Below are 27849 nucleotides of genomic sequence, written 5' to 3' on the forward strand. Positions count from 1 at the left end.
CTCTCTGTGGGATCTCAGATCACACAGCTCCCTCCCCTCTTTGGTCACCTCAGGAGACCTGGTGCCCAGGCTCAGCCCCAGCACCATGAGGAGCCCTGAGCTCAGGGGAGGAGGGAGAGGGGCAGCCTGACTGCACTCAGGGCACTATCTATGGACCCAAATATGCTCTTCCTAGACAAGACAGCTGGGTAGGACTTGGTCCTGTGTCTTTCTTTTGTACCTTACAAATTAAAAAATTTATAAAATACAGCAAAACCATTCTCTATCTTAATCTCCATTTCTCTCGGTTGCACCCCTTTCTTTTCATGTTTTTTTACATTTTTACTTTACAGGAATAAAATAGAACAGTAAAGTGAAACAAAACAAAACAGTGATAGGACAGTAGGAGACTCACCATTGTTACTATACTGCATAACCTCATCCTCTAATTAGTTGCTCAGGCTATGGCCCCACGCTTGGAAAGTCAGTCAAACAATTTAAGTGTCAGGTCGCTGCCTTACTTCAATCAGTAACATCCTAGCCTGTACTGTGCCCCATTGCTTATGTGTGTGTCACTGAGGGGCAAGAGCGATAGGCTGCACGGCTTCCTTGCTGCTTCTCCCCACTTGACAGGGCCTCCACCAGCACATGAGGTGAAGGGACTGCCCTGCTTCCAGCTGTTTTCCTCATCCAGCCAGACCAGCACCCCTGACTCTCTTATTCTTGCTTGGTCCCTGAATTCTCTGTCTCCATGGATTTAAACTCACAAGTCTGACCCTTCCCGTGTCCATGGCCTCACTTCTGTCTTCCTGCTCTCCCTCATGTTGCTTTGATCCAGGGTCTGGATAGCAGGCAAGGAGCAGTTCTCCTCTGCTGCTCACTGCTCCTCCGTTCTCCTGTGTTGTCTCTTTCTTACTCATGTCTCCTTTTCAGTCTATCAGGAAAGCAATGGAGAATAGATGAGATGAAACCCTCCAGTCTCACAGAGTTCATGGTTTTTCCTAAATGGATTCTCATGATTCTGCCTTGATGCATTTTATTTTATCTCACTTAATTCTGCATTTGACAGTCATCCATGTATTTGGAAATTTTTCTCAAACAATCAAATATACTTCAATGGTTACTAATATCACTCTTATCATTACAGTTTTCTGTGACCAGGTCCCTAGTGAACAGCACCAAATCACTTGCATGCACATCCATAGCTCCTGAAGGCAGAGCAGAGCTGACATTCTCACACACAGACCCCATCTCTCAGATGTGACCAAGGACCTCACCCTCACACTCATCCCCAGAAGCTAACACACCTCCACCTCCTTACCCTGCTCTGTTCCTCATCTGGTGCAGCATCCTCACTGATGTGTCCTGTGGTTAAGGACTGAGAATTCATTTTCTTGATGTGATGTCTCTGGGGCATCTGTTGTTTCCTAACCAGGACCTCCCTATCTTTGAGAATATGACCTTCCCCGAGATGGTGTCTGATCCTCACCACTGCACCTTCTGTATTACATCTTCCTGGAGATTCCTGAAAATCTGAAATATTTTATGAGTTTCCCTCTGTTTCATTCATCTCTGTTGCTCTGAGTCATGATTGTGCAGATACCATTTTCAAATTGAGACCTTAGAAATCTGGCTCAGGTAAGAGTTCAAATTTAGCATTAATGTTGTAAAAAGAAAAGTAGTGAATGGAACCAGGAGGAACATGGAGCTCCTGGGTGTTCATCTCACCACGCACCTCAGCTGAGCTTTATTCAGCAACACTGCTGCTCCCCTGTGTCACGGTGTCTCTACATTCCTGATCTGACAGTTATGAACAGCCGCTTTTCTTCTCAGATGTGTTTCACAAAGATCACCTCCCACCCTTAGTTTATGCTCTCATGTCATCATGGAGGGAAATCCATCAGTGAGCCATCCTCACTTCCTACTTATGAAATCCACCACTGCCTCAGTCCCTGGTTATCAACTTCCTCCTCACTGCTACCTTCCAGGGGTTTTCCTCTTCCTCTTCCTGTGTCAGTGGCTGTTAATTGTTGGATCTTCCCACCAGAACTGTAACACAATGTAGATTACAGGCAATGCTTGTCAGTTTAAAAACCCACAAAGGAAACAGGCACTTTCCTAACCTTAGTGAACAAATGCTCACTGGCCTCCCAAGGATTTAGCAGAGCCTGTGACCCCCTCTCCCCACCATGAAAGCTTATGCATAACTGAATGTTTATTCTTCTCTCTGTGGAATATATTTGTCTTCCTACAAATCCGTCAAAGTCGTGTAATTCAGAACAGAGATCAGAACCATGGATGCAGGAGTAACTCTAAGCATGACCTCAGAGCAGGGAGGTAGAGGGGTCTGGTATCAAAGATCAGAACCAGTTCCTACCCAGAGAGTTACAGACACACTTACTTCTAGATGTCAGGGTCAGTGCTCTCTTACTAGGACTCAGAACAGCTCGACCTGCTTGACCAGATCCTATCCTGAGAGTCCATGTACAGCCTGCTAATCTATTTCTCCTTATTATTATTGACTGGACTGTTACCTGCATGCAGGCTACCTGAGTTGAGTAGATTTGGGGAAGGAGATAAAAAGGGTAAAAAGCATACTGTATTGCCTAACTAACCCTGATGAATATAATCATTATATCCTGAAAATATGTACTAATGAAAAATATCTTTAAAAATGATAAATGTAAACAGAGTGCATATGCTAGATTGAGGTCTCTATCCAGGGAGTGACATGATGAAATAAGAATTTCAGAGGACATGGATAGAGATCAGTCAATGCATTGAAAGGACAGTGCACTGAAGGGCAGGGTCTCATCCCAGTCACAGGTGTGACATAATAGCACAGCAGACCTAGTCTTGTAGATCACAGGTAAGATTTTCATGGGGCTTTTCCTTTTCCAAAGTAGACAAATAGCACTCAAGGCAGTGGTGATGATGTTGGACATTTGTGTCTCCCTGCTGAAGAGGTCCCACACACAGAGTGACCCCTTCATCCAGAATCTGCTCCTCTGCACACTGGAGGTCAGAATGCACAGTCCCCATGCTCAGGGTCTCCCATTTAGGTGGAATGGCGCTGGGCTCAGATCTCCATCATGACTCACTCAGGAATCCTCAGCCCCACTTTCCTGACTCACAGATGAATTGATAAGGAGGTGAGCTCACACAGGAATAAATTTGGGACATCTAATTAATGACATTGGTAGATTCCATCTCTTTGTGGTAACCTTAGAAAATTTATAAAGTGTTTGCTATGGAACTGAGTGGCAAGAAATCATTAGAGTGCTTGCTGCACTGCACTGGAAAACATTTCACCGAATCCCCAGTGTACCAACAGTGACCAAGTACTGCAGGCTTCTGGCTGAAAAAGATTGGAAAGTCAGAGGTAAGTTTTAATTTTAGGTACATTGTCATGATGAGCATAGTGTTTATAGTGGATAATTGTTCAAAAAGGGACATCTGTAATTAGATAAGCATTTGGAATTTAGGAATCACTAAACAAGAGATGAAGGGGAAGCTAGAAAGGAAAAGATAGCCAGCACCTACAGAAGATCAGGTAGGGAAGGGACACTTAGCACAGACAACCTCCTTCCCTCCCCCAGTGAGGCTTCTCTGTGAGGAAGGCACAGGACACACATCCGCATCTCCAGTCGCTGTGGGCTCTGGTCAGTGAGACCTGGTGTCTCAGAGCAGGAGGCAGGAAGACCTCTCCTGACAAAGTTAATGGTGGTGAAGTGAGCTCTCCAGCAACACAGACCATACCAGAGCAGAGAGGTCGGGGAAAGGTGGAGGGAGTTATGCTCGTCTTCATCCTGTGGAAGCAGCACCAGAGCTCCTGTAGGAGGGCACAGTCAGGATGGGAACAAAAAGGGAGCAGGACTACAGGAAGCTGGTGTAGGATTAGGAAGGAGGGGTCATGGCCATGCTTCCTCCACTGCAGGGAAGGCAGCTTCCTACCTCTCACAGATGTGGACACCACATGAGTGCAGGGGAGGAGACTCCTTTCTGCATCACAAGGACCGTAGACATCCTGACATGTACGTCACCATCATAAAGAAAAGGAGCCTCCCTAATGCAAATTTGTCTCCCAAATCTAGACTCAAATTCCCCTCTTGAACTGGTGGAATGGACAGCTCCTTCCTCAGACACCTCTAAAATCTCTGCAGAAGGTAAAGGTGTGGCCTAGAATATGAAACTTCTGGGTCGTCTCCTGTGCCTGGTGACAGGTCCGCATGGTGAGTGTGCTCAGTGTCAGACATGGGTCAATGGGAAGATTAGAAAAGCAGGGGGCTGATAGGAATTTTACCCTTGCTTCCAGGTGTCCTGTCTCAGGTGCAGCTTCAGGAGTAAGGGCCTAGCCTGGTGAAGCCCTTGAAGATTCTGTCCCTCACCTGCTCAGTCTCTGGATTCTCCATCACAACCAGAGGTTATCACTGGAGCTGGATCCATCAGCCTCCAGGAAAGAGCCTGGAGTGGATGGGGAACATAAGTATCAGTGGTGGCACTGATTACAGTCCTTCCCTCAAGAGCTGCATCTCTATTTCCAGAGACACAGGCAAAAACCAGTTCTCCCTGCAGCTGAACTCTGTCACCAAGGAAGACACAGCCACCTATTACTGAGCAAGAGACATGGTGCTTTGATGCAAGCATGAGCCCTGACATAAACCTCCCTGCAGGGAAATCAAGGAACAGCAGGGAGCATGCAGAACATATTGATGAAAACAACCACCTTCCCAGCAAATAAGGAGAAAAAGTTGAGAGGTTTTCCCTTCATTTGATGTGCATGCCCTTCAGTGGTCCCAGGCACAGAGCTCCCAAAAATCTCCTATATCCCTGGTGAGGCAGCGTCATGCTTACATGGAAGGAGGTTTCTTTCTTTTTTCTTTTCCAACTTCTGTATCACAATCTGTTGCACAGTAATTTTTTTAAAGACTATTGATTACAACTCACCTGACTGCAGAGTCTCCTTAGTTTTTTTTCAGGTGTTTATTTTGTTGTCCAATTATTTTCATAAGAAAGTTTAATGCGGGGCTGGGGATTTAGCTCAGCGGCATAAGCACCTGCCTCGAAAGCAGGCAGTCTCGAGTTCGATCCCTGGTACTGGTAAAAACGAAAAAGCCAAAAAAAAAAAAGAAGAAGAAGAAGAAAGTTTAATGCTTGATAAAATAAAACAAACTGTTTTTACCATAAGTACCTTCTAACTAGTACAATAATATATTGTTACTATGTACAATTTCAAACAAAAGATTCCATTTCCAAGGAAAGTGTTGTTGAACGTCCTCACTAAGCTTGATGGAAGCTATAAGAAATTTCCTTGATGGCCAATGTTTTCCTTGACTTGGCAATAAATCAGACAATAAAAAAACATAAGTCAAACTTTCAGTTAGCTGAGAACCATGAAAATGCTGTCAGAAGCTCAGTCATCTGGATCTTGGGAGTCTGCAGTAGATACAAGAGTTCATCAAGCAGCATAATACCTTGTGACTGTTTTCCCTCTAGTCTGCTGGGACAGGTTCTGTAGGTTTCAAGTTGGTCTATTATTAATAAAAAGCTGTGCCCTGTTGTGTCAGAACCTGGTAAGTGACTCGTAAGCCATTCTTTATCAGCTCATGGATTCCATCACCATCAGTGATTAAAGCTGTATGGAATTCCTTACCTGCCACATTACTTTCCAGTTCTTCTCCAGCATAGGAAATAAGAGGAGAGGTTTCACATTGGATCTGTGCATCACTGGCATCATTCAAGTGGGCAATCGCTGGAAGGGGAGAACTATTTCCACCTGTGAGCACTGCATAGCCAGCAGTGGTGTAGGGCAACAAAGCACTTGGGTTGTCCTTCCCACTGTGACTGTCTGCATGCTTAAGCGGGGAAAATCCATCCTCCGATAAACCTTCATACACCGCAAGCTTCTCTGCAATCTGGAAGATGTCAGAAGCTACGTTTGTCAATTTATACCACATGACTTGTCTGGCATAATTAACTCACCCCAGGAATCCACATATGGAATCTTCCTGTGAGCCAGATGGCGCTAAAGCTGAGGTTCATCAACACCAACAGCATCTCTCAGACATAGGACGATGAAGATGTGATTGGTGATGCGGCCCACACAGAACAGCACTTGTCCATCCGAGCTCCGTACCTGAGATGTTGCCAGGGAAATTTTGCTCTATTCTACCACCCATTATCCACCATTCACCGCACAAACCATTCCACCTGGCTCTGTAGTGTTCTCTCCTCTATCACCATTGCTCCACAGTCTGCCCTTTCTCAACGTGGAATTCAATAACCATTGGCTTCACTTTAACCAATGCATCATCCACGTAGCATATGCAAGTGCACCAGGTGCCTTTTTGTTACAAATCCTCCACCATATTCTGGGCTGCCAAAGCCCAAAAAAAACCCTCATTTCCATCTGGGGCCATAGAAATTTTGTTCTTTTCTTCCAAAGTAATTTTCCCATTAAAACTCATAGCAGGCAGCATGCCCTGATCAAAATAGATTACATTTTCTTTTTTCAACCAAAGTACTTGTGTTTTATGAAGAACTCCTTTGTCTCTTCTATTTTTCTGCCACTGGCCCCTACCTACCATGGACTGATCCATTTGAAGCCATGATAGCTTTAGCTAACAACTGTAGCTTCAGAACATGCTCTGCTGGAATCTGAAAATGTCTTATGGGATAGTGAACCCACATCACACTTCCTTCCGGGATATGCCATTCCAACTGTTGCCCTCTGTCCATCTGCTAGCAGGGGAACTGCTCCTTTGTTCTGAGAAATCTGGAAAAGTCACTGTCCCAAGCCTGGCACTGATCTTGGTACCTAGTAGCACCGCCACCATCTCTCCAGGGGCAGTTATCATTGGTGCATCTGCTTTCTCATGCTAAGAGAACTAGTTAAATCCTTCAGTTGGTGTTTGATACGTCTGTGCATACCTGCTTCACCTGATCTGAATCAAGGCTGCCTCCCAGGCAACCTACAGCCTTCCTCAATGCTGCTCGACCTGGATGTGCACAGGGGGATGCATCCCTGAAGCACAGATTAAGTCTACAGGTAGAGAAATAGGCGCACATTTTAACTACAGGAAAGAGGCGCTGTGAATCTCATTGCACATGCCCAACTCTATTCCGCAGATCACAAGGGAGGACCTGGTTCCCCTGTATTTCTCACTCCATCTATCAACACTTGGTCACACTGAATCACTCACTTGTGTTTCTGTAAAGAATTCAACCTTTGTATAATGGAGCAAACACTGACACCTGTATAATGTATTTAAATATGTAAAAATGAATTAAGGCTATGAATTAGAATTGAGTGTCATAACAGTTACATGAAATTCTTGTTTTACATAATCATATTATTTTCACCAAACCTGACCTGCAGACTTCATGTAATCTGCTACTGAAGTTTTTCTACTTCCCGACCTCAGAGCCCTCTATATAGCAGGAGGCCATGCAAATTGGGCCTCCCTGTCCCAATGTAAACCAGCCCAGCCCTCACTCTGCAGCTCTGCACTCTCCAGCCCTGGACTCCCAGGTGTTTCCTTTCGGGGATCGGGACTGAGCACAGACAGCCCACAATGGAGCTTGCGCTGAGATGGGTTTTCCTTGTTGCTGTTTTAAAAGGTAATCAGTGAGGAACAAGAGACATTTAGTGGGAGAGAGTGGGATAAATGGTAGACATATGTGACAGTTTCCTGAGCAAGATGTCTCTGTGTTTGCAGGTGTCCAGGCTGAGGTGCAGCTGGTAGAGTCTGGGGGAGGCTTGGTGCAACCTGAGGGGTCCCTGAGACTCTCCTGCGTGACCTCGGGATTCACCTTTAGCGATTACTACATGTACTGGATCCGCCAGGCTCCAGGAAAGGACCTAGAGTTGGTTGGTTTTATCAGAAACGCGGCTAATAGTCACACTACGGAGTACGCTGCATCCGTGAAAGGCAGATTCACCATCTCCAGGGATAATTCCAAAAGTGTATCTTCAAATGACCAAACTGAAACCCGAGGACACCGCTGTGTACTACTGTGCAAGAGACACAGTGAGAGGACATCAATGTGAGCCCTGACACAAACCTCCCTGCTGTGGTACTCTGGACCAGCAGGGGGCGCACAGGACACACGGAGTTCAGCCCTGTGCAGGACAGGAGCACAGGATGGAGCAGAATTATTTCCTGTGGAGATGTGAGGCTTCGGTCCACGTGACGTATTTCCCGGGAGACTCTGCATTCGTGAGTCTGTGCTTATCTTTCATGCTCCTGGAGTAAAAATTTAACTCAATAGTAAGATATATTCTCATCTGTACACATGTTCAAGTGTAATTGTTGAAGGTAAAAATGAGTCTTCTGTGAACACAGGACTGGAACTTGAGGACGCACAGGCAGTAATTCATACCTTTTTCCATTGAAAAGGACCTTATTGATGTTTCCTTTCACCACCAGTTTTGATATTTAGATTAGAGGCAGAAGAGAGATAACCCGAGATTAATAATGGATAAAACTTTGGAAAACTTAAATCTTACATTCCTTGTGCTATATAACTGCATAAATCAAACTCAGAGCTCATTTAATTATCTTTTTAAATAATGTATTTTTCACTTAGTTTTTATTCTCGAATCTGCTTTTTTAAATCTACTTTCTTAGAATGAAACACAAGACCTTCCTGCAGAATCTCCCATGGAGTCACTAGTGTACACCCATGTGTGCCCTGGTCCCTCAAGAAGGGAGCTAGGAGACCAGTGGTATCCAAGGCACGGAGAGCAGGACATCAGAAAGAGCCGCCAGGAAATATTTGACAGGAACTGAAGGTGCACCCACCATACAACTTCATCTTTTAAAATTTTCGTATCAATATATCAAATACGTCTCCTTCATCTAAGAAAATTATCTTGACAAAGTAAACCAAGAACCACTGACTCCTATACCATGTGTAGAATATCTTCACTGCTCTCCCATAACTAGAAACAGACCCATCCACACATGTGAAATTTATTTTTTACAGGGTAACACAGTAGTTGACTACAGATGTCTATTTCAACGAATATTTAAACAAATAACAAGATGAATAATAGCAAGTGTTATAAAGTACGTTGAAGAAATTAACCCCTAGTGCATTGTTGGAGGGAATGTAAATTATTGCAATGAGGGAGTGACTATTCTATAGGACAGCGACTCTGGAATCTCCTGAGCGCGTTTATGACCAATTTGCAGGAAGAATTCGCCGCGTCCATTAAGAAAACCAGGAAGGCTTTGAAAAGCCAGGAGTAAAGCCCTTAAATGCTAATATGGTCAGACGAGATGAGAGTTACACAGGAGAGCCTAGTCCAGAAGAGAATTGTTTCTCTGGCGGCTCAGCTGTCAGAAAATAGAGCAGGAGCCAATCAGCAAGGAAGGCGGCGCCTGGATGAGCTACCCAATCAGGTGGGCTGAGGGGACGGGCACTTCCTGTGTTATGGCGTACAGTGGGCTTCGTCGGTGTTGCTGAGAGTCCCTGCTGGCTAGACCGGGTTTTGTGTACTATCGCCTGGCTGCGCGCTGCATTCAAAGGCTCCCGGGAGACCCTAAAGCCACACAATGGTGACGTTGTAGGACGGGAGCCGGGGATGGGACGAAATCGGGTGTGTTCTGGAGGGAAGTGGTCGGAAACGGCTGTGGCAGTGCACAGCCTCCCTGCTCAGCTCCAGACGCCGAGGTCTCCCTGGTCCTTGGTGCTACGTCGTCATTCGTAACATTTCCTCCTTTACAGGGACAGTGCTAGGTCCCCAGTGCACAGTGCTAGCTCGCACACTGCCAGCCTAGGATGTCTTCTTGGATGGCCCCGGCACAGCTGTGTCTGCACCACTCGGCAGGGAGCAAGAGATTTGGGCAAACCATCACTGTAGTTTTTCACGTGATTCCTCCACTTGCAGTGATGTTACTGAAGGAACAAGGTTCTTGGTCTCACAGCATTGAAGAATGAGGTTGCAACCAAAGGAAAAAATGTTAGCAGAGAGTTTATTGGAAGTAGGAATACTACTAGCGCGCTGATTCTGGAAGTGTCCCAAGTGAGTTGCCCCATAGCCAGAGCTAATTATGAATAAGCAGAGCCCAGGAAATACTCAGCTGTTTAGTGACCACCTATCACCGAGGGCTCTGTGGATTTAAAACAACTACTTTGAACTCAGGCTCTCTCACCCATTTCCTCAGCATGCACTGTTAAAAAGAAAATGGGATTTTAGAGAAACGTTAGATAACTTGTATTTTCTTTCATTTGACTTTTAAATTTTATTTATTTATTTATCTATTCTTGTGTCTTTTTGAAACAAGGTTTCATTCTGCAGCTTAGGTTGGCTTTAAACATTATTTTGTAGAGCAAAAGAATGTTCCTGTGTTTGCAGGTGTCCAGGCTGACAAGCAGCTGGTGCCCCTGGGAGACGCTTGGTGCAGCCTGGGGCATCCCTGAAACTCTCCTGCATGAATTCAGGATTCACTGTCAGAAGCTGTGCCATAAGCTGGATCCAAAGGCTCCAGGGAAGGGCCTAGAGTGGATCTCATACATAGGTGCTGGTGGTAGCACATACTATGCAGACTCTGTGAAGGGCTGATTCACCATCTCCAGAGACAACGGCAAGAACATGCTGTATCGATAGATGAGCAGCCTGAAACGGAGGAACACAGCCCTGTATTAGTGTCCATGACACACAGTGAAGGAACATTTGTGTGAGCCCAGAAGAAACCTCCTGGAAACAGGGCTTATGCCCAGCAGACGTCGCTGTAATGTGAGAGAATCACGTGCATGCCCCAGAAGCAGGAGCTGAGAAGAAAGCAGGGGAGGGAGCTCTTCCTGGGGACTCTGGGGTTCTCTTCTGTTTTAACATTTTAGTTCCTGAACCAACCCACATTGAAGTACCAAAGTTCAAGGAAAAATTCTCTGTTAAATGTAATTGCATGAGTACATAAGGAACAATGATTTTTTTCATTTTCTGTGTATGAATTGTACTTATGGGTAAACAAAACTTGCACCCATCTCAAAGTAACTTGTGCATTTTGTGAAGTTAATTTTGTTTTCAGTGTCAAATCCTCACCATCTAAAGTGGGTCTGTTGGTTTAGTTTGGGTGATGAAGAACTGTCTCACGCAGTAATAAATGCTTCAAATTAGGAAATTAAATCCTTCTCATCTCTGTCTGTGGGGTCTCAGATCACACAGCTCCCTCCCCTCTTTGGCCACCTCAGGAGACCTGGTCCCCAGGCTCAGCCCCAGCACCATGAGGAACCCTGAGCTCAGGGGAGCAGTGAGAGGGGCAGCCTGACTGGACTCAGGGCACTGTCTATGGACCTAGATGTGCTCTTTCTAGACTAGAGGGCTGAGTAGGACTTGGTCCTGTGCCTTTCTTTTGCACCTTACAAATTAAAAAATTGATAAAATACAGCAAAACCATCCTCTATCTTAATCTCCATTTCTCTCTCTCTCTCTCTTAACTTTTTAGGTTTTTTTTATTTTATTTTAAAAAAGAAAAATAGAACATTAAAGTGAAACAAAACAAAACAGTGTTAGGACACTGGGGATTCACTGTTGTTACTGTATTAGATAATCTCATCCTCTAATTAGTTGCTCAGGCTCCCTGTCCCAGGCTTGCAAAGTCGATCAAATAATTTAAATGTTGCTGCCTTAATTTAGTTAGTAACATCTTAGCCTGCACTCCGTCCCATTGCTTATGTGTGTGTTACTGGTGGGAGAAGGGGGAGGCTGCACAGCTTCCTTGCTGCTTCCCCCACCTGACAGGGCCTTGCCAACACATGTGGTGTGGCGACTGCAATGCTTCGTGCTATTTTCCTCATCCAACCACACCACCAACCCGGCTCTCTTATTCTTGCTGGGTTCCTGAATTCTCCCTCTCTGGATTTCAACCCACGGATCCGACCCTTCCCATGTCTGTGGGCCCCACCTCTGTCATCCTGCTCTCCCTCATGTTGCTGTAGCCGAGGGTATGGACAGCAGATGAGAAGTGGAGGGTCTTCCTCTGCTGCTCACGGCTTCTCCGTTCTCCTGTTAGTGTCGTGGCTTTTTACTCATTTCTCAGTTTTCAGTCTATTGGGAAAACAATGGAAAATAAATGAGGTGAAAATCTCTATTCTCACAATGTGCATGGTTTTCCTAAATGGATTCCCATTATTCTACCATGATGTGTTTTATTTTATTTCAATAATTTCTGTATTTAACAGTCACACATGTATTTGTACATTTTTCTAAAACAACCAAATGTACCTCTATGGTTACTAATATCACACTTATTGTTACAGTTTCCTGTGACCAGTAACATAGTGAACAGCATGAAATCACTTGCATGCACATCCATGGTTCCTGAAGGCAGAGAAGAGCTGAAATTCTCACACACAGTACCCATCTCTCAGATGGGACCAAGGACCTCACCCTCACACTCATCCCCAGGGCTAACACAACCTCCAAGTCCTGCTCTGCTCTTTATCTAGTCCAGCATCCCCACTAACGTGTCCCTTGTCTAAGGACTGAAAATTCATGTACTTGATATGATGTCTCAAGGGCATCTGTTGTTTTCCCTCAAGGTAGGGACATCTTTGGGAATATGCCCTTCCCTGAGATGGAGTCTGATCCTCTCCATTGCACCTTCTGAATTACAGCTTCCTTCAGATCACTGAAAATCTGAAATATTTTATGAGTTCCCTTCCATTTCATTTTTCTTTGTTGTTCAGAATTTAATCATGATTGTGTAGATATCATTTTCAAATTGAGACCTTGGAAACACACCTCAAGAAAGAGTTCATATTTAGCATTAATGTTGTAACTTGTGTGTCAAAGAAAAGTAATGAATGAAACCAGGAAGACCATGGAACTCCTGGGTGTTCATCTCACCATATATCTCAGCTGTGCTTGATTCAGCTATACCGCTGCTCCTCTGTGTCACTGTGTCGTTTGATTCTTGACCTGATAGTTATGAAGAGCCTCGTTTCTTCTCAGATGTGTTTCACAAAGTTCACCTCTCACCCTTAGTTTATACTATCATCTCATAATAGAGGAAAAATCAATCTGTGAACCATCCTCACATCCTAAGTGTGAAATCCATCACCATATTAGTCCCTGGTTATCAACTTCCTCCTCACTGACACCTTCCAGGTGTTTTCTTCTTCCTCTTCATGTGTCAGGATTGGTTAATTGTTGGATCTTCCCACCAGAACTGTAACACGATATAGAGTACAGGCAACACTTCTCAATAACAAAACCCACAAAGGAAACATGCACATTCCTAACTTTAGTGAACAAATCCTCAGAGACCTTCCAAGGATTTAGTAGAGCCAGTGACATCCTCCCCACCACAAGAGCTTAGGCATAACTGAACCTTTATTCTCTTTGTGGAATACATGTCAGTCTTCCAACAAATCCATCAAAGTCGTGTAATTCAGAACAGAGATCAGAACCGTGGGTGTATGACTTCAGAGCAGGGAGGTAGAGGGATCTGGTATCAAAGATCAGAACCATTGCCCACCCAGAGAGTAACAGATTTGTCTACTCCTAGATGTCAGGGTCAGTGCTCTCTTGCTTAGACTCAGAACAGCTCAAACCCTTGTCCAGAGCCTACCCTGAGGGTCCATATAAAACCTGTAAATCTATTTCTCCTTACTAATGTGGAATCGACTATTACCTGCATTCAGGTCACATGATTATGACTAGATTTGGGGAGGGGGAGGAAAAAGGTAGAAAAGCACCTTGTATTATCTAACTGACCATGAGGAATGCAATCATTATATCCTGCAAATCTGTACTAATGAATAAATAATAATTGTACAGAGTACAATATGCTATATTTCAGTCTCTCTCCAGGAAATGACATGGAGAAATAAGAACTTCAGAGGACATGGATACAGACCAGTCAATGTATTGAGTGGACAGTGCACTGAAGCCAGGGACACATCCCAGTCACAGGTGTGACACAATAGCCTGGGGGTCTTGTGGATCACAGGTGAGGATTCCAATGGGGCTTTTCCTTTTCCAAAGTTGGCAAGTAGTCCTCACGGCAGTGGTGATGATGCTGAACACTGTGCCTCCCTGCTGAAGAGGTCACATCCAGAGTGACCCCTGCTTCTAGCCTTTGCCTCTCTTCACATTGGAGATCATAAGATACAGTCCCCATCCTCAGCATCTCCCAGTGATGGAGCTGGTCTCTGCTCTCCATCGTGATTCACTCAGGAATACTCAGCCCCACTTTCCTGACTCATAGACAGATTGATAAGGATGTCAGCTCAGAGAAGAATTCTTCAAAGAATCTCAATAATGGAATTCATAGATTTCATCTGTTTGTGGTGATCTTAATGAATCTGTACAGCATGTGCTATGGAACTGGGTAGGAAAACATCATGAGAGTTCTTGCTACACTGTACTGGAAAATATTTCACCGAATGCCCAGTGCACCAATAGTGAACAAGAAATGTCCACTTCTGGCTGAAAAAAGATTGGAAAGAAAGAGGTAAGGTTTAATTTTAGGACATTGTCATCATGAGCATAGTGTTCATAATGAATAATTGATCACAAAGGGAGAACTGTAATTAAGTAAGCATTTAGAATTTAGGAATCACCTCCTGGAAACAAAAGGAGGAGAACCTAGAAAGAAAATCCCACCCAGCACCTACACTAGGTCAGTTAGGGAAGGGCCACTTAGTACAGACAACCTCCTTCCTTCCTCCAGTGAGGCTTCTCTATCAGGGAGGCACAGGACCCACATCCTCATCTCCAGGCTCTGCAGGCTCTGGTCAGTGGGACCTGGATCACAGGACATCTCAGAGCAGGAGGCAGGAGGACCTCTCCTGACCACGTTAATGGTAGTGAAGCAACCTCTACAGCAGCACAGATGGTACCACAAGGGAGAGATCAGGGAGAGGAGGAGGGGGCTGTGCTTGCTTCATCCTGTGGAAGCAGCACCAGAGCCTGTGTGGGAGTGCAGAGTTAGAACAGGAAGGGAGCAGGACTGGAGGACGCTGGGGTGGGAACAGGAAGGAGGGCACATGTTCATGCTTCCTCCACTCCAAGGAAGGTAGCTTCCCGCCTAACACAGACATGAACACCACTTGAGTGCAGGGGAAGAGATTATTCTCTGCAGGATAAAGACCATAGACATCCTGGCCTGTGTCTCACCATCCTAAAGTAAAGGGGCCACTCTCATGCAAATTTGTCTCCCAAATCTAGACTCAAACTTCCCTCCTGGGCTAAAGGAGCTAATAGCTCCTTCCTCAGATACCCCTAAGATCTCTGGAGAAGGCAAAGGTGTGCCCTAGAATATGAAATTTGTGAGTCTTCTCCTGTGCCTCGTGGCAGGTCCGCATGGTGAGTATCCTAAATGTCAGACATGGGTCCATGGGAAGATTAGGAAAGCAGGTGACTGATAGGAATTTTACTCATGTTTCCAGGTGTCCTGTCCCAGGTGCAGCTACAGGAATCAGGACCTGGCCTGGTGAAGCCCTTGCAGACCCTGTCTCTCACCTGCACAATCTCTGGATTCTCCATCACAACCAGTGGTCATGACTGGAGCTGGGTCCATCAGCCTCCAGGAAAGACTCTGGAGTGAATGGGGCCATAGGTAACTGTGGTGGCCCTGGTTAAAGTCTTTCCCTCAAGAGCCACATCCCTATCTCCAGACACAAGCAAGAAACAGTTCTCCCTGCAGCTGAACTCTGTCACCGCGAAATACACAGCCACCTATTACTGTGCAAAAGACAACAGTGCTTTGATGCAAGTGTGAGCCAAGACATAATCGCCCTGCAGGGGCACTCTGGAACACCAGGGGTGCGTAGAACACACTGGGATAAGGAACCAGCAAATGAGGAGAAAAAGTTGAGAGGGTTTTCTCTGCAGTTGATTTGCATGTCAATCAGTGGCCCCAGGCACAGAGCTCCCAAGGATCTTGCATATCTCTGGTTAGGTGCTCACATGGACAGAGATTACTTTCTTTTTCTGATATCCATATCATGACAGGTGAGGTCTGGATATTTAGCTCAGCGACATAAGTTCCTGCCTTGCAAGCAGGCAGTCATGAGTTCAATCCCTGGTGCGAATAAAAAGAACAAAAAAAAAAAAAAAAAAAAAAAAACAAAGACTACCATGATGGGTTGCACAGAAAATGTATTTCAGTAAAATCATTGATTATAACACAATGGACTGTACATTCTCCTTAGGTTTTTTAAGGCAACTTTATTTTGCTGACCAATTATCTTTGTTTAAAAATTTAATACGTGATAAAATACAATAAACTTTTAGCACCATAGAAAACTTCTAGCAAGTACAATGATACATTATTACTACATAAAATTTCACAAAAGAAAAGCTTCCACTTCCAAGGAAAGTGTTGTTGAACATCCTAACTATCCTTAAGCTATAAGAAATTTCCTAGATGCCTAGTGTTTTCCTTGACTTGGAAATAAATCAGACAATCTAAAAATATAAATCAAACTTTCAGTGAGCTGAGAATCATGAAAATGCTGTCGGAAGCTCAGTCATCTGGAACTAGGGAGTCTGTAGCAGCTGTAAGAGTTCAATAAGCAGCATGAAACCTTTTAACTGTTTACACTTCAGTCTTCTAGGACAGGTCCTGTAGGCTCCCAGTTGATCTGTTAATAATAAAAAGCTGTGCCTTGTTGTGTCAGAACCTGGTAAGTGACTCATAAGCCATTGTTTACCAGCTTTATCAGTGATTAAAACTTCATGGAATTCTTTACCTGCCACATAACTTTCCAGTCCTCCAGCATAGGAAATAAGAGGAGACCTTTCACACTGGGTCGATGCATCACTGGCATCCTTCAAGTGAGGAATCGCTGGAAGGCAAGAACCATTTCCACTATGAGCACTGAGCACCCAGCAGTGGTGTAGGGAAACAAAGACCTTGTGGGGTCGTCCTTCCCACTCTGACTGCCTGCATCCTTCAGCTGGGAAAATCCGTCCTCCCATTATCCCTCACACACCTCAAGCTTCTCTGCAGTCTGGAAGATGTCAAAGGCTACTTTTGGCAACTTTATTCCACTTGACTTGCCTGGTGTAATTAACTCTCCCAGGAATCCACATACAGAATCTTCCTGTGAGCCAGATGGCACTGCAGCTGAGGTTCATGAGCACCGACGGCATCTCTCAAATATGGGACGGTGAAGACATGACTGGCAGTGCTGCCCATGTGCAACAGCACTCATCCATCTGAGCTTCATTTCCGAGATGTTGCCAGGGGAATTGAGCTAGCATCCAGTTGGCCCTCAAGGCCGTTCATGGTGTTCTTGTACATGTGATAGTTTCCACTGATAAGAGGCAGAAGCAGAAACTATTAGTCAATCAATGGGATAAGAATTAGCTGGCATCTAAGTGACAATGTGTACCTAGTACCCAAAACAGTTACATGTGAATAATATCCAACTTTAATCCAGTCCTTGGAAATGTAATATGGTTAAGAAGTTTCCATGAAGGGAAGCAGTAGATGAATTCACATTCACTAGGTGCACTGTTCTGAATTAGTATAAATATTATATAAGATGCACCTTGATAATCTGAGCAGAAGCAATAAAGAATTAAAAATGTATTTGAATGGGCAGAGCATAAATTAGTTCCAGTACTATGGAATATTTGATAATTAACAAAAAAGATGATATAGATAAGTAGGGAGATAAATAGATAATAGATACATCAATAGATAAATGAGTTAGACAGATAGGGAGATTATTTAATGCCTGTATATTATACATTTCTTAACAAATTTATGTACATTGGACACAAACAAATTGCAGCAGCATTTGTGTTTGATGCATCCGTGTAAACCCAATTCACCTGAAATGTAGAAACACTGCCTTACAGGCAACCTACAGCCTTCCTCAATGCTGAGTTACCTGGATGTGCACAGGGCGACACATCTCTGAGGCACAGGTAACTAACTCTTCAGGAAGAGAAATAGGAGCATATTTTTAATACACTAACGAGGCTCTGTGAGTTTCACTGCATATGCCCACCTCTGTCCTGCAGATCACAAAGGAGGACCTGGGTCCATTGGACTTCTCACACCATATATCAAAAATTGATCACATATAACACTATCTCTTGCTTCTGTGAGAAATTCTACATTTGTACAATGCAGTAAACACTTGTACCTCATTGTATATTTTTTGAATCTGTAAAAATAAAGTAAGATTATGAATTGGAAGTAAACATCATATCAGAGTTACATAAAATTCTTATTTTACATAATGGTATGATTCTCACCAAGCTTGACCTGCAGACTCATATGTATTCTGTTATTGAAGTTTTTCTGCTTCCTGACCACTGAGTTCTCTATATATCAGGAGGTCTTGCAAATAGATGTAAACCTACTCTCATGATGTAAACCAGCCCAGCCCTCACTCTGCAACTCTACAGAGGAGCCCACTTGGTGATTGGGACTGAGCACAGACGGCTTACCATGGATCTGGCACTGAGCTAGGTTTTCTTTGTTACTGTTTTAAAAGGTAATTAATGAAGAATAAGAGGTACTGTGTGGAAAGAAGTGGGACAAATGGTAGACACATGTGACAGTTTTCTGAGCAGGATATCTCTGTGTTTGCAGGTGTCCAGGCAGAGGTGCAGTGGTGGAGTCCGATGGAGGCTTGGTGCAGCCTGGAGGGTCCCTGAGATTCTCCAGCGTGGCCTCTGGCTTCGCCTTCAGTGTTTACTACAAGTACTGGATCCGCCAGGCTCCAGAGCCTAGTGGGTTGCTCTTATTAAAAATAAAGCTAATAGTCACACAACAGAATACGTTACGTCCGTGAAAGGCAAATTCACCATCTCCAGGGATGACTTCAAAAGCACACTGTATCTGCAAATGACCAAACTGAAACCCGAGGACATGGCCATATACTACTGTGCAAGACATAGTGAGAGAGCATCAGCTGAGCCCACACAAACCTCCCTGCTGTGGTGCACAGGACCAGCAGGGGTCGCACAGGACACACAGAGTTCAGTTCTGCCCAGGACAGAAGCACAGGGTGGAGCAGTCTGATTTCCTGTGGAGGTGTGAGGCTTCCAGTCCATGTGATATATTCCCTGGGAGACTCTGCATTCATGAGTCTGTGCTTATCTTTCATGCTCCTGAAGGAGAAATTTGACTCAATAGTACGGTATTTTCTCACATGTACACATATTCAAGTTGCATTTTTGAAGGAAAAAATTACTGCTCTCCGGTCATCAGGACTGGAACTTGAGAACACACAGACAGCGTTTCAAAAATTTTCAAACGCAGAAGACATCTTTGTGATATTCCCTTTTCACCACCAGTTTTGGTATTTAGAACACAAGCCCGAAAAAGAGAGCCCAGCCTTGATGATGAATAAAACTTTTAAAATGTAAATCTTGCACTCTTTCATAGATAATAACAGTACTCTAACTCAGAACTCATCTCATTTTCTTTTAAAATAAATAATATATTTTCCTTGCTTTTTTATTCTCTTACATTTTTTTAATCTGTTTTCTCAGAATGAAAGACAAGTTCTCTGGTTTTAATCCTATGATTCAGGTCCATTACCTGGAGCTCAGAAGAGGATTAGAAATGACTTCTGTGTACCCAAGTAATGGTTGAAGACTTCTTCTCACTCATACTTTTGCAAAACACTCACTCTTTCCTCTAAATTTATATTTATTTTACAAATTATACATATTTATCTTTTATTTTCAAATTTAAAGACAATAAAAAGAGGGTATTACTAATGCAAAAGTAAAATTTCTTTCTTAATGTGGGATGTGATGTCAGAACTGATTGTGCTCATCTGACTGTCATGGAGTCTCCTCCTTCCCGAGTCTCCTAGGGAATCACCAGTGTGTACCATTGTACCATTGTCTCTCAGCAAGTGAGATAGAAAACCGCGGTATGCAAGACACGTAGAGCAGGGCATCAGAAAGAGCAGCCAGGAAATATCTGACAGGAGCTAAATTGCAGCCACCACAGGACTTTGCCATTTAAATTTTGGTATCTGTATCAAATAAGTCCTCTTTGTCTAAGAAAACTATCCTGATAGTGTAAACAGAGGATGATACACCCTAACACCATGCACAAAATGCCTTCACTGCATTACCGTAACTCGAAACAGACCCATGCACATATGTGCAATTTATTTTTTACATTGTGTGAGACAGTAGTTGAAAAAAGTGTTTAATAAATAATGCTGTAACATCTGTTGCAATGACCATTAAAAAGATGAATAATAGCAAGTGTTGTAAAGTATGTTGAAGAAATGGAGCCCTAGTGCATAGTTGAGGGAATATAAATTGTTGCAGACAAAACTGTATTTATATTGTCTGTAGGAAGCTTCCTCATGAAACTTTAGATGGAAATACCATGTGATCCAGCTGCCTTAGTTTCTTTCCTGCAGCCACGTCTACACATAAGCCTACAAAAATGGATAAATTCCTGAACTTACTCTGCCAAACATGAACCAAAAAGCAAGGAAAATCTAAGCAGAGCTATGACTAATAATGATAAAGAGTCCAAATAAAAGGACATTGTCTCAAAACAAAACCAGAATTTGATGAAATAAACACTGAATTTTATCAAATAAATAAAAATGAAAAATTTCAACTCTTACCCATCTATTCCAAAACATTTTCTTCATTTCTGTTTAAGTATATTTTACTGATTCTTACAAGATTCATGTATGCATATTGATGTATTGTTTAGTAGATAAAGTTTTGCATTTACTTTTTTAAGCATATTTACAAATGAACTGAAAAATATTACTGCCACACTTATTTTATGAAGCTATGGTCCACCTTATAAATGGAGGAAAAACAAAGGAATGCTAAAGGCCAATATCTCTCATGAATGTAGGTGCAAAATTCCTCAAAAAATTATTTTACAAAACAAAAAATAAAAAATACTTAAATACAATTAAGCCTGACCCACTGCCACCTGTGGGATCCTCTCACGGAATAAAGAGGAGCAGTTTCTTCACCTTTCACTTTCACAAAGCTGTTATACTTTTGGATCTTACTTAATCTTTTGGTTTCTCACACTAGGGAGATTTTATGATGCTTATCTATGTGAGTCTGATTATTTATGAGTATGTTTTCAAGTTGCAAAATAAAATAATTGAAAAGCAAAAAGTTCTCTGTGGGTAAATAATTTTAAAATGCAAAGACAATACATAGCAAATATAGAATCATATCAAATAATGCTAAATAGAAACATGGTTAAATTCAACATCTGTGTGTGATAAAATCTCTCAAAGAGATTTCTGTACAAGAATACACCCATTAACTATAATGAACCAAAAAACAGGTAACGCAGTAAGGAGTGGACAAAAGGGGAAACTTTGTTTCCCTAAAATGAAGAACAAGAAAGGATGGCCAATCCCATGACTTCTATTAAATGTCCTCATTTGAAAAGGAAAAAATATAACTTAAAACCATACACACTGGGAAGGAAGAATTCAAGCTTTGTGTTTACACATGACATAAATATATCTGCAAATTTTAAAGGACCCACCACAAAGTATAAAATTCAAAACAAATTCAATAAAAATAAATAACACATAATCAAACCATGAAAGTAAATATTTCTGGATGACTTTAGTGAAGTTTTTGAAGTAAATTATAAGAATTAAGCCACACACTGTTGTGCACTCCAGTAATGCCGGCACTTAAGAGGCTGAGGCAGGAGGATTGTTGTAGCTTGCCCAACAAAGTGAATTTTAGGCCACTCCGAACTTTGTAGTGAGGCCCTGCCTCAAAAAGACAAAAAAAAAAAAAAAGTTCGAGAATTAAATTGCAATGGCTACATAAAACAAACTAGAAATGAGTTTAACCTAAAGATTGAAACACTGATGTATTGAAAGGTATAAAGCATTGTTGAAACAAATGAAAAATTACACAAAATTAAAAAGAGATGTCTGTCAATGAATGGAAAACATAATATTGTCACATGAGCACAACTATTGTATAAGCCAGGTTTCTCTTGCTGAAACAAACAACAGTGATTAAACTGATTTAAAAGCGGGCAGTTTTGTTGGCCTAGTATTCTATAGGTTTTGTTCTATTTTCACGTTGTGCTGTTTCCTTGGATCTGTGGAAACTCAGTACATGACAGTGGGAGTAGTGGTGGACAAGACATGGTCCCCTCATGCTGTCTGTCTGTAAAGCAAAGAGTGAGAAATACAGTGCTGGGTCCCAAATCTCCTCATTGACATCACCCTCATAATCTAAAATCCTTCCAGTATTTAGTATATATATCAGGAGGGGAGCAAGATGTGACCCATGGTTGTGTCTGCTGATGTGAAAGAGAGGAACCAGTTCCTCAGAGTCATTCGCTCTGGCCTAACACCCTCCTCTACAGCGTGAATAGCATTCTATTTGGGGTAGAGCAGTAAAATGGAAGCGTGGATGAATGGGATAAAAGAGCATTACCGCAGGATTTCAAGGGAAACCATTAAGGACAAAAGGCACCAGGTAAAGCTTAGGAAAGGGGCCAACAGCATTGTCATAGCTGCAGATCTCACACAGAGAGCTCCATCCTGACCACAGAGGACCTCTGCAGGTGAATAAGCTCTAGAGTTTACACTTGAGAAAAGGACTTGACCTTTCACCCCACTCGCATACCCCATGTTCACCCTCAGGGACAAATGTCTTGCCAAATAGGGCACAAACACTGCTACTTGCTAAATGGTGGGGAAGCTCCCTCACCATTTGTGTAATTCCCCATGAGAAATCACTAGAGATTTCCTATAGTGACACAGCACATATCCTAGGTGGAGTCTGCACAAAAGGACAGGGACATATGTGCCTCACTGACTATGTCTGTTATGCTCTGAACTGGATATGGTAATGACATTAATAAATATTCTTTATGCTGTTCTGGAAGGAAACATCAGAGACTTGCATGAAAATTTGCTGAAACAAGGCCAGACCTGATGACTTTGCTTTGGTTGAGAAAATGCGTGAAATTTAATACTGAGTATCTCGACCTCAAAACTCTTAAATGTGATGAGGGTTGTTGGTTTTGAAGGCAAGGATTCATTAAAAGGACCTCAGTGATCAATGCATGGAGAAGATCATCATCAGTGAAAGAGTTTTGCCCTAGTACAAATTACTGTATAGTTATGGCGGTGGTCTAATGTGGCAGAAGGCCAAAGCAGAAATGCCTATCACTTCCTGCTTCTTCTTCTGCCCTAAATGCAACTCCTCTTCCTGGTTACACACACAGAGAATTCCAATCGGTTCCTCACACATCATCAATATCTGCCCCATGGGCCACTTCAATCAGACGTCATGTAACTCTCTGGCTCTCTGGATCTGGTTGAAGGAAACAGCCCAGCCGCCATGGGTCACATGCTCCTTTCCACATCCTCAACTCAATAAACCTATTCACTTTGTACTTTTGCTTCTCTGTTCTGCCAGAATATTCTAACAGTCAGGTTTTCGAAGAATTCTGAAAATATAAAAATTGGAGTAGAAATAGGGAACCAATAAAGATAAGTGACTGTAGTCAGGAATTAAATTTCTAAATGAATGAAGCCACAAAACAAGATTGCTACAAAGTATGCATATTGCCTGAAAATGGAAGTCTTAGGAAACAAAATCACAAGATCAAGGCTAAGATGAACTTGGAATATAAGCCAATTTTCACAAAACAAAAGAAAGAAATGTAAGTTATGAAGCAGGCATGGTGTCACCACCGTGTAATACTGACCCTCAGAAGGACAAAACAGGAAGACTGTCACACATTTGAGCCCAGCCTTTGCCACCTAATGAATAGAAAGGCAATCTCATAGCCTGTACTGTAGAGTGACATTTTCTTTCAAAATCCAACCAGCAAAAAGAATGTAGAAACACTATGATTAGCAATTGTTCCGGTTTATGTTTAGAGACATTGTTATCCTATGCATGATGCTCATAGTACATGATTGCCCAAAAAATGAAAACTACAATGTGATACATTTTTTGATTTAGGAATAAACTCCAGAGAACAAGAGGAGAAGCTGAATCTGGAAAGATAATGAACACTCAATAGACACACATGGTCATGTGAGTGCAGGAAATCATATATTCTGTGAGATTACAAATTTCCCTGTGAGGTAGCACAGAACTCACATGCTTATTTCCATTTTTTGTGCTCCTCTACTAAGGTGGGACTCGGATCCCAGGATGTCTTAGAGCAGGAGGCAGGTGGACCTCTCCTGAAAACAAAAATGACAGAGAAGCCAGCTCTCAAGCAGCATGGATGGAACCCTAGGAGAGAGACCAGGGAGACACAGAGGGAGCTGTGCTCAATTTGGTCCTGACAATGAGCATCAAAGCCTGGATGGGAAGAAAGTTGGACTGGGGTACAGTAAGGGAGAAGGACCAGGAGGAATCCATTCCTGGGATCAGGAAGGTGTGGTCATCATTGCCTTGCTTCCACCACTCCTCTAAATTTATGTTCCCACTTATCACAGACTCAAACCCAGCTGGAATTCAGAACAGGAGTTTCCTCTCAGTAGCACAAAAGTAGTAGACATAGCGTGGCACCAATGTCCACTTCATATAGGAAGTGTGCACCCTATAGGCAAGTATACGCTGTGAATTCAGATTCATAATCTGCTCACGGTTTGTGGAACTCACAGCTCCATCACAAGACATGGTTGAGGTCTCCCAGGAGGGCAGAGGTGTGATCCAAAGATGAGACTTCTGTGTCTTCTCCTGTGCCTGGTGACAGTCCCTCATGGTGAGTGTCCTCAGTGTCAGACATGGGTCCATGGAAAGGTTAACAAAGCACGTGACTGACTGGTTTTTACTTTCCCCAGGTTTCCTGTGCCAGGTGCAGGTGCAGGAGTCAGGACCTGGCCTGGTGAAGCCCTCACAGACCCTGACCCTCACCTGCTTAGTCTCTGGCTACTCCATCACCAGTGATAGTGCTTGGAATTAAATCCATCAGTCCCCAGGAAAGAGTCTGCAGTGGATAGTGCATGTTTGGTACGATGGTGATACTGAGTATAACCCGACTCTCCAGAGTCGCATCTCCATCTCCAGAGACACAGGCAAGAACCAGTTCTCCCTGCAGCTGAATTCTGTCACCACAGAAGACACAGCAACCTATTACTGTGCAAGATGCACAGTGATTTCCTACAACAGTGAGCCCAAACATAAACCTCCCTGCAGGGAAACTCAGGACCAGCGGGGGGCAGGCTGTTCACACTGCTCTAGGAAACCAACTTCTCAACCCTGTAGTTGCAGCCTGGAGGATTTTTCAGTAATCAAGGGACAGAGCTTCTAGGTATCTTCTATGTCGCTGATCCTACAGTGCTGTGTTTTCATGGAATCAAGCTTTTTTTCGTTTCGCTGCACATTTTATTATTGATTGCACAACATATTGTCAATGAAGTCTTCGTTCACAGCACAAGTGATTACAATGTCGTTTTTAGGTGTAGAAATGTTTAATACGTATTTCTCTATTGGCTGGATGTCTGCCATCCACCCTCAGATACATCTATGAGACCTCTCATCCTTAAGAACATTTTCCAATTCTGTTCATGCAGACGTTTACTCTGAATAGCTGGACATCACTGTGTGTTGATCTGAGTGTTCGCCTGTTATTGGAGCTGTTCATTTCCCCACCCTTGGTGATGTAGGGTGATACCTTGGAGAGCTGTGGTAGATTAGACTGTGCAGGGTCTCTCTCAGCATCTCATTGGTAGAGAACATGACGCTGTCACACATCTTGCAGTCATGGAGCACTGCCTGAGCAGTGTTTATTAGGACCTACTGTCAGTAACCAAAACTCTTATAGAATGTCTTAAATATTGTGTCTATTTTTACCACAAAGTGAATTTGCTGTATTTACATAACCCTCCATAAAATCTGGACATCTCAGCAAACTGCTATCAGTGTGTCTGGAAACACTGCTGTCCTCTTCTGCCAGCTGACCTGAAAGAACAAGGTGCCCACAGTAGAGTCAAGACTATAGAGAAGACCAGTGCCTTCCCAAAGAGGAACCTGGGCTCCAGCTCTCTCTGTGCACTTCTGAGTCCCTGAGGACAAGGCTGGCCAGGCCAGGACACTGATTCCAACCTGGTGTGAAAGTGTGAAATCATTGAGAGATATATTTGGGATCAATGGGATTTGGGTACCTGGGAAAATGTCACCAAGAGGATTGGTTCAGCTGCTAATCATGGTGGCTGTATCTCTATATATTCATATATATAAGCAGTCATTTATTCAAAGTATTGAAATTTTGAACAAAATTAAACACTAGAGAGAAAATCTGAGCAAGGATTTTAGATAACTATCCATCCTGTTATCATCTGTACATTTATCTATGTATGTTAGTATCCATGGTCACCATTCTATCCATCTATGCTCTGTCATATTTCTATTCACCCACCAACTCCATGCATGCATCTTTCATCTGTGTATCTATTATAAATTTATTAGTTATACACGTTCTTCTTATCTGTTTTTCATTTTTTGCCTTGCAATTATCAGCCCTTCATATATGTATCACTCAAAATTTCAGTAGTTTATATCACTCTGCCCCTCCACATCTTAACTATTTCATCATCTTTCATCTACCTATCAGTGGTGCATATATTATCTGCTTTACTCTTAGGTGCTTTATTAATATAGGTGATACAAAAAGCTGTTGATGTGATTGTGAAGATTGATATACTTCAGAAAATTGTCTAAAGAGGCTGAAAATAGGGTATAACACAAAAAACACTTTCTCATGATTTACTTCCTCATCTCAATCAACTGACAGCTCTATACTGGAGAACACTACATTTTCTCAAAAAATTAAGCTTCCACATAACGCAAAACTATCCTGAGTATTTGCTAAAGGAGAGTAAAATTTGATGTTCACTGTGCAACCAGCAATTCTGCGGCACACTTAATGCAATGTGTGTGTTTAAAACTAGAATCAGTACAAATGAGTTTTAAAGTTGGAGCAGGTGTGCAAACTAGAAATCACCCATAGACTGACAGAAATTTTTCCCTAAAAGCAATATGTATTCCTGCACGTGCTTCAGGAGTCTGGACCTGACCTAGTGAAGCCCTCATAGACCCTACTCCTCACTGGATCCTGTCTGTTCACTCTCTCACTGTTGATATCTCTGGGGCTGGATCCATCAGCACAGAGAGAAGGAGACTGAACAGAGGGGGTGGGATGGTGAGAGCTGACACACAGCTGATAACTCACCACTGATTCATGAAGTTAACATCACCTCAGAAAGAGGGTTCTGGGGGAAAAGGAAAAAAGCGGTAGAGGAGCAGAGGGCCCTGGGGATCCAAAGAGAACCAGGAAGTGTCAAAAGAACAGGTGCAGAGAGTGAAGTGGGGAGACGGCTTGCTGTCAGCCTCTGTAGTTTCCTTGTTGGCTTAGCATTATGTGAACAGAACAGAGTCCATCATGCATCCACTCTAGGTCACATAGGAGGTTTCCACACTCCAAACTCCAAGCAAAGAATGTAAGCATTTGTTGATTATCAGTTACAACACACACACACACACACACACACACACACACACACACACGTGGGAAGCCGCCTATGAATGGTGCCCATTTCCTGCTTCCGGGTTCTTCCCGGCCTGAACAAGCCCGCCAAATTGTCATATCTGCCCAGTTACCCGTGACGCTAGCCTATCAGCTTGTTAGGCGCGCTTCTCTGTGATTGGATACTGCTTCCCCTTATAAGAGGTTGTTCCTGCCCCCAACGGCGGAAGAGGAAGCAACACTGAGGGTGGCGGACCTTGTCAGGTCCGGTTCGCTGTATGTAATAAAGTTTGAGAGCTGATCCTGCTCGAGTTTGGTCTCCTGTCTCCCGCGGCTCCGGTCATCTGGTGGCCCGTACGGGGAAAAAGGTAAAAGACTCAGCGATGTGCCTCTTCGGCCGGGAGGTGCGATTGCTGTC

The 27849-nt window shown here is 43.2% G+C and overlaps 1 long non-coding RNA gene and 2 pseudogenes across 2 annotated transcripts; 2 read left to right on the plus strand and 1 right to left on the minus strand.

Moving 5' to 3' along the window:
* Positions 1-5516: 5516 nt before the first annotated feature.
* LOC100729715 (UDP-N-acetylhexosamine pyrophosphorylase-like) lies at positions 5517-6907 on the minus strand (annotated as a pseudogene).
* Positions 6908-7496: 589 nt separating this feature from the next.
* Positions 7497-8268, plus strand: LOC101787659 (immunoglobulin heavy variable 3-72-like; annotated as a pseudogene).
* Positions 8269-9402: 1134 nt separating this feature from the next.
* LOC106027019 (uncharacterized) lies at positions 9403-12077 on the plus strand. 2 transcript variants are annotated; one of them, XR_001200602.3, is made up of 2 exons: positions 9403-9542; positions 10343-11113. It is a non-coding gene; the product is annotated as an uncharacterized LOC106027019 (long non-coding RNA). The 2 variants fall into 2 exon arrangements; XR_010049181.1 differs by having other exon boundaries at positions 9410-10009; positions 10343-12077.
* The last annotated feature ends 15772 nt before the right edge of the window (positions 12078-27849 follow it).

Source organism: Cavia porcellus, unplaced genomic scaffold (genome assembly GCF_034190915.1).
Source record: "Cavia porcellus strain 051 isolate PalLab524CR breed Dunkin Hartley unplaced genomic scaffold, mCavPor4.1 scaffold_8, whole genome shotgun sequence".
Taxonomy (NCBI): domain Eukaryota; kingdom Metazoa; phylum Chordata; class Mammalia; order Rodentia; family Caviidae; genus Cavia; species Cavia porcellus.